Source organism: Pyxicephalus adspersus, chromosome 7 (assembly GCF_032062135.1).
Source record: "Pyxicephalus adspersus chromosome 7, UCB_Pads_2.0, whole genome shotgun sequence".
Classification (NCBI taxonomy): domain Eukaryota; kingdom Metazoa; phylum Chordata; class Amphibia; order Anura; family Pyxicephalidae; genus Pyxicephalus; species Pyxicephalus adspersus.
In genome coordinates, this window is record NC_092864.1 from 68,606,913 (window position 1) to 68,614,750 (window position 7,838).

Genomic DNA, 7,838 nt, shown 5'->3' on the forward strand with positions numbered 1-7,838 from the left:
AGAGAAATCATTTGATTGGGTGGATTGGATGTTAAAAGATTGTCACGCTTACCTTTTCCTCCCTAAAGCTCAGACGCCAAAGCGTGCAGTTCTGACCCTGCTCTTTCAAGTTTTATCAGTATTGCCCACCTGGATTGCCGATCAGGAAATAGCCTCTTAATCATCCCTGGCTATTTAGCTAGCTCAGACACAGCACTCAGCATTTGTGCAACATGTATCCTCTAGTGTCGAGCCCCCTAGCTCTGCTGGGCATTTCCTCCACACCTGTTGATTAATTCAGTGCTTTCCCCATCCAGCTCCTGTGTTAACCCCTTACTGCCCAGCCTGGTGTTTCCCTACCTGTTCCCTTGTGCTGTTCCAGTGTTCCTCTGTGTCTGAGGTGATCCAAATGTGTCTGAGAGGAACCAACAGAGCAACATCCTCACCACTAGAGGTTCTAGAGAAAACCTGGTTGCTGCATAGATCCTGTACCTTGGCCCTTCTCAGGGCTCACACCACTTCTGTGCAACCCGTAGTGCCCCCCTAGAGGCTCTGTATGACAAGGATCTGACTCTGTCTTATGTTGGCCTAGGACAAAATTTGTTAGCTTGAATTGTCCATTTTTTCTATACCTTTAGCCTCTGTCCATTTCAATCCAAATCCAATTCTCTTCATAAAAATAGGATCCTTGCATTGGTTCGTGCCTCCTCCATAAGTAGTGGGATCCAACAAATAGGATAGAAAATCTTAACTAGTGGGACACTAGCAAGACTACTGGTAAAAGACAAATATCTAGCCAGTGATCCCAGGCTTTAAGCCACCATAATCCAGCCTGCCCTGTTTACTCCCCAGTTTATCCTCTTACAGCATTGCCTCAGATGCAAAGCTGTGAAGGACCCTTAGCTGTGTTGCTAGATTTGCTTCTGCTGAACTCACCTGTACTTGGTTTCTGTAGATCACCTGATAACTGACCTTGGACTGTTTGACTTCCTATTGTTTTCCCTGTTCTGCTTTTGTGAGTTTTTGGTCTTCTGTCAGTCCTCCCCAGACACCATTCTTTGCCGTAAACCAACTGGCAGAGCAGGTAGCAATTCAGGAGATTCAAAGACAATGTCTTGCTGTTGCCGTGGTGGCCCCTTTGTCACACTTACCTGTTCCTCACTAAAGCACAGGCATCTCTCCCCTGCGCATATGGGCAGTTCTGATGCTGGGTGTGCCTCTGTGTAAAAGCTTTATCAACTCTGTCCATGCTGCTAGCTAGCTCTTGTCTTCTTTGTGTCACCTTTAAGTCGTGTCTCATTTGTGTCTCCACTGTGCTGAGCTCTTAGTTCTGTGAACTAGTTCTGTGAACACCTGCTGCTTAATCCAGTGTTTTCTGTGTCCAGGTCCTGTGTTAGCCCCTCGTTGTCCAGTCTGTTGGTTCCCAGCCAACTTCCCGGTGCTTTTCCTGTGTTCCTGTCTGCTTGTGGATATCCCTGCTTCTCCTGTGCCTCCTGCTGTTACCAGTGTTCCCTGTGCCCCCAGTGGCCCCTGTGTCATTGCCGTCTGTCTCCTGGATCCCTGGCTATTGACTCTTGGCGTGTGACCTGACCTCCCTTGCCACCTGACTCGACCCTGGCTTTCCTTGACTATCCTCCTGCCTGGTGATTTGGTACCATGCTTGCCCAAGGACCGCAACCTGCCCGTAACCAGCATGCCCAACATCCTCACCATGAGAGGCTCTGGAGAAAACCTGGTTATGGATTAGACTCTGCGCCTTGGACCTTCGCAGGGCTCGCACCACCTCCATACGCCCTCTAGTGGTCCTAGCTCTCCATGCCTGAGAGTTTGCATGAACCATGACTACCCCTTCCCAGACCTCAGCAGGCCCCAACCTACTCTCCCAGAGGCTTGACGCCCAGGAAGTTACCCAAATCCAGGTGCTTCTCCAGCTTTATGCACTTTCTGTTAGCCTGGATCAACTGCTTGTTTCTCCCAGTGTATCGGATGAACCACCAGTCCAGGCCCAGTCTCCTGCCTTCACAGTGGCCTCTGCATTAAACTTACCACCTTCACAGCTATTCTCTGGGGACCCCAAGACCTGCTGTGGCTTCATCAATCAGTGCGACATCCATTTTGAGGTTCAGCCACATAACTTCCCCACTGACTGGGCCAAAGTGTCATATATCATCTCCTTGCTGTCTGGAGAAGCTCTGGCATGGGCGTCCCCTCTTTGGGAGAGGAAGGATCCTGTTGCCAGCAATATTGAAGCCTTCCTGTGCCTCTTCAAAAATGTGTTTGATGAACCCACGCTCGCCTCCTCTGCAGCCAGCGCGCTCCTGCGTCTCTGCCAAGGGTCGCTTACTGTTGGTCAGTATGCAGTACGGTTTCCAACTTTGGCTACTGAACTCGCTTGGAACAATGAGGCTCTCCACGCTGCAAGGCCAAGGCTGGCAAGGCCTTTCTGACCGCGTGAAGGATGAGTTGGCTGGCCAGGAAATTCCCTTGTCTCTGGATGATCTGATCTCCTTCACAATCCAGATAGACATCCGCTTTCAAGAGCGTTTCCAGGGGAAATCTTGCCCAAGCAAAGTCTTTGTCCCACGACTCTCACCATCCTTTCAGCGGCCTTTGCAAACTCCAGCCCCCCCTGTTCCCCCCGTCTCTGAAGAACCGATGCAGCTAGGCCTATCAAGGCTATCCCAAGAGGAGAGGCCCCGGCATCTCTCATCTGGTCTACCTTCAGGGCTACATTTTTTCCAAAGAAGGTCTCTCCATGGATCCTAACAAGGTTGCAGCAGTTTCTAACTGGCCACTACCCTGCGGCCTTAAGGCTACTCAACGTTTTTTAGGATTTACCAACTATTACCAGGAATTTATTAGTAATTATTCCACGCTGGTTGCTCCCATCACCGCTCTGACATGGAAGGATGCAAATCCTAAGCACTGGCCCTCCAAGGCTATTCTGGCTTTCCAGGCCCTCAAACAGGCTTTTCTTTCCGGTCCAGCACTTGTTAGGCCAGATGTATCCAAACCTTTCACCATCAAAGTTGATGCCTCCTCTGTTGGAGTTGGAGCAATTCTCTTCCAGACCCCCGCTGGTGCCAGACCACCATGCGCATTCTTTTTCAAGAAGTTCTCCCTGGAGGAGAAGAATTATTCCATTGGAGAGCTAGCTCTAGAGGAATAGCAATACCTCTTGGAGGGTTCTCCTCATAAGATCACACGTTTTACTTATCATAGGAACCTCCAGTATCTGCAGTCTGCGTGCAGTCACCACCCCCGGGCAAGCCCGTTGGTCTTTGTTCCTTTCTCGCTTTAATTTTGTGATTTCCTTTAAACCCGGTTCTGCTAACTCCCTAGCAGATGCTCTATCTTGCTTCTTTGATCCACAGGATTAAGAGACTGCTGTGGAACCAGAGTTTATCATTCCTCCAGTCTGAATTCTGGCCTAGACATCCAGGAATCCGCTATCCCCCTGGAAAAACCGTGGAGCCTCCTCAACTCCGTACTAAAGTCTTACGTTGGGCACATGACTCCAAGCTTTCTGGCCCACCAGGCGTTCACAGGACCTTTACCTTTCTCTCCCGACAGTACTGGTGGCCCAATCTTCACAAGGATTTGACAGACTATGTCAAGGCCTTTGCTGCCTGTATTCAAACAAAGTCTGCCACCTGCACCCCTGCAGGCCCACTTCTTTCACTACCTATTCCCACTTAACCCTGGTGTCATGTATCCATGGATTTTATCACGGCTATCCCTCCTTCAGATGGCTGTACGGTTATTTGGGTAGTCGTGGACCGTTTTTTTAAATGGTCCACTTTGTACCTTTCCCAGCTCTACCATCTGCTGCAGCATTGGTGCCAATCTTCATTCTGGAAATTTTCCGACTAATATTGTGTCAGACCGTGGGGTGCAGTTTACTTCCCGCTTCTGGAAAGGCTTCTGCAGATCCCTAGATATCTGTGCAGAATTCTCTTCAGCCTATCACCTGCAGACTAATGGGCAAGCAGAGAGAGTCAATCAGTCCTTGAAACAATATCTTCGAGCCCTGGTATCCGCTCACCATGATGACTTTGTGACTCTGCTACTTTGAGCAGAGTTTGCTCACAATAATCATGTTTGCACCAGCACTAAGGAGTCTCCATTTTTTATTGCCTACGGCAAACATCCCTGCATTTCGTCTCCCATACCCTGTTCCATTGAAGTACCCACACTATGTGCCCAGGAGAGGGACTTCAACTGTATTTGGGCCTCAACATCAGAACACCTAGAGCAGTCGGCTACCCGTTACAAAAAGTCTGCGGATCGCCATCGCCGCAAGGCGCATCCTCTCTAACTCTGGGGACAAAGTCTGGCTATCCACCAGGAATATTTGTTGCAAGGTGGCTTCTCAAAAGTTTGCTCCATGTTTCATCGGACCTTATGTCATCTCTGCCAAGGATAACCCAGTTTGTTATAAGTTACGCCTTCCTCCGCATCTCAAGCTGCCCATTGCTTTCCATGTGTCCCTACTTAAGTTGTTGGTCCCCAACCGCTTTTCTCGTTCCTCTCTTCACTGGCTACTCCTGCAACTGATTTTTCTTAGGAATATGAAGTCCAATAAATTTTGAAAACCAAAATTTCACATAAGAAGCCAATGTATCTCATCGACTGGAAAGGTTTTGGTCCTGAGGAAAGATTGGGGGTTCCAGATGTGTTTGCACCTCTTCTTGTCAAGAGGTTCCTGTAAAAGGGGGGGTAATATCACACTTACCTGTTCCTCGCTAAAGAACAGGCATCTCTCCCCTGTGCATGCGGGCGGTTAGGTTTTCTCCCGTCTACCATGTCACTCCTTGGACATCTCTATATTCCCAGATGTCCTGAAAATCTAGCCATGAAGGCCTATATCAATAGGAACCTTGAAAAGGGGTTCATTATTTTTTCCTCCTCCCCTGCTGGGGATGGCTTCTTTTAGAGGCGAGCCTACAACCTGATCAGACTCTAGCAGGGAAGTGAATGAAAGATGGCTTTTAATACCTGGGATGAGCATTATGAGTACCTGGTAATGCCATTTGTTCTGTGCTATGCCCCAGCATTTCTCCAGGACAGATAACACGGGTCATTTGCAAAAACCAATAGAACTGCCATATAAGGGTCTGTGAGGTAAAAGACATAATAAACATCCGGTTTGAACCAGTCTGACATTTTGGCTAAAGTAAAGATCCAAACCGCGCAATATAATCCAACCGATCAATATACATTCAGCAGTGTGAAAAATAAAACACATGGCCCTGAATATCTGTAAAATTAGCAGTTAGCATAGGGGTGTTAATCAAACCTCATTAGACAGGGGCCGTACTGTAGGCTGCTTGTCAGAAGGTAAGGGGGAAAGGGAGGATTACCAGAATCAAAATAGGAAGATAATGACAAGGAACTAGACCTCCAAGCTAGGGAGAGGGAAATGGTCACCACCTATTGCAACCCTAAATCTAGCCCTGACTCCTGTCAGTATGAATAGACCCTGAAGGTGGGAGGATTCATACACCGGAACCTAGACCCTAGCAGCCCTGAAATGCCCTAGGAGAAGTGACAGGGTATGAGACTACTGGTTCTTTCCCAGTTCAGTCCCAGCGAACCAGCATCTAGTAACAACGAGCACAGGGTAACAACAAAATACAACGAGCAGTAAACTTATCTTCAATAAAAACTAGATAAGCAGGGACTCAGGAGAGGACCACACACCAGCACTTCCACCTCCAAGCAGAGAATATCAACCGCATGGCCTGAATTGTAAGGCCAGGCTAAATAGAGGAATAGTAATGATAACAAGCTGCAGCTGGGACCAGAGGTGTGGTCATTACCAACAACAACACTGAAACAAGTGAAAGCAAAGAGACTGTCAGATAACCTCACATGCAGTTTGGTATAACAATAGGCTCCATCCCCAGCATAAAAAACAGAGCTGGAAGTTGTGCATGGCGATGAAGTGCAAATGTCTCATTACCTTTCGTGATCAACATATGAAACGGATGACCCCATTTATAAAAAGCTCAAGTAATGGGCGTAGTATGCAGCGCATGCGCAATGTTTGCGCTGAGACATCTAGTAACAATTTTATGCTTGCTCCATCAAAATCAACAGGGCCATGATGCCACGCCTTCCTCAATATTTCTTACTTCAGTGAATAATAGTGAACACGACATAAAACATCCAGTTCAATGGCCGCGTCAAGTGGGCGATCAAGAAGCGTATTAAAAACAGCTGTCACAGTGGCACATAAATCAGCGTTAGCCGTGGCATTTGGGATACCTCTTAGGCGCACATTGTTGCGGCAACTACCGTTTTCTAAGTCGTCAGTACAAAGCAGCAGAGAGGTAAGTTGTGATTTGACTTCACAGTCTTCAGTGAAGACTGTACTGTGTTAGTGGAAGTCTCTATTTCAGGGACCCTGGATTCAACAACTGTCACCTTCTCCTGCACAGTGCCTAGCTCCTTGCGAATAGAACTTTCAAATATAGAAACCATGGCTTCCAAATCACTGAGTTTAGGTAGGGATGCCAACATTTCCTGCAGCATGGTGTGTGTAACATATGCCTTCTGGGCTGAGGTACCGTAGCTGGGCCAGGCTCAAAGTGATCACATCCCTGGGACTTCCCATGAAACAGGGCTGGACTCCCTGACAAACTAGGGGTGGCGGTCTGCAGCTTGATGCACTCAATCCTGCTGTCCCCATGCTGGTATTAGGAGAAGGGTGGGCGGACGTCATATTGGGCACCACGTGCTCTGAAGCTGGCGATCTGTGAGAAGGGAAATAGCGGGCAAGAGCGTTATTCTTACCCGCCCGCTTGGATCCCGGAGTCTTCCTCTGGCGCAGCATGCGGTTTCCCGGGGGGGAGCTATAATGTGGATGCTCCCCAGACTGAGAATGAGAACATAGGAGATGCGGCGGGAGCTCCGGGAAAAAGCTGCCTCATGCCACTATCACGTAGCCACGCCCCTGGCCTGCACTTCTTAAAGATACTAAAGCTTATGTTAAAGCTTAGACAGTCTGTGCTTGTAGTAAAAAAGCTCCAGCCACTGCCTTCTCCATGTAGGCCATGGTCCCATATTTTCATAGTTTTCATAGTGGATTGTCTCACTCCAGTGGATGCCCAGTGATATGGGCAGTGGTAGACAGTTTTAGCAAGATTTTGTATCCCCTTAAAAATTACCTTCCGCTGAAGAAGGTAAAAAGCACTCACAATTGTTAGTTGAAAATGTGTTTAGATTGCATGGTATTCCTGACAATGTGGTCTCTGAGAAGAGAATGATCTTTATCTCTCAGTTCTGGAGTTTGTTCTGCAAACACATGGGTATTTTTCTGTCTTTTGCCTCAGGTTTTGCTTTTAAAACTAACAATCAGACTAAGTAAGCAAACTAATTCAATGTAGCAGTACCTCAATTGTTTTACTTTTGATCGCCAGGAGGAGAGGGCAGATTATCCACCGTTTGTAGAGTTTGCATTTACCAAAATCAGTACATTCACTGAGATATCTCTATTTTAATGTGCATATAAAGCCCCTTTTCCAGCTGGACCTCTGCTAAAAGGTTCTCTTGCATTAACTAAAGATTCTGTTCCCATGGTACCATACTCCAGGATTTCTTCAGTGACTCTGGTAAGAGTTCCCTACTGGTAAGTCATTGTGCTGACAATGTGGGGCTGACAGGAGCACACTGGAACACATTTTTTAAGGGTGACGATGACGTCATGATACACGCCCATTTGTACATGCCCCCTGGTAGATTTTTTTGTTAGAGCACGTTCTTGGAATTAGAGTGGGTTTGATCCATGCGGGTCCCGCAAAGCATACGCCCACTAGTATAACGTAGGGGATTCTCTGTGATGACTGAGGTTGCGG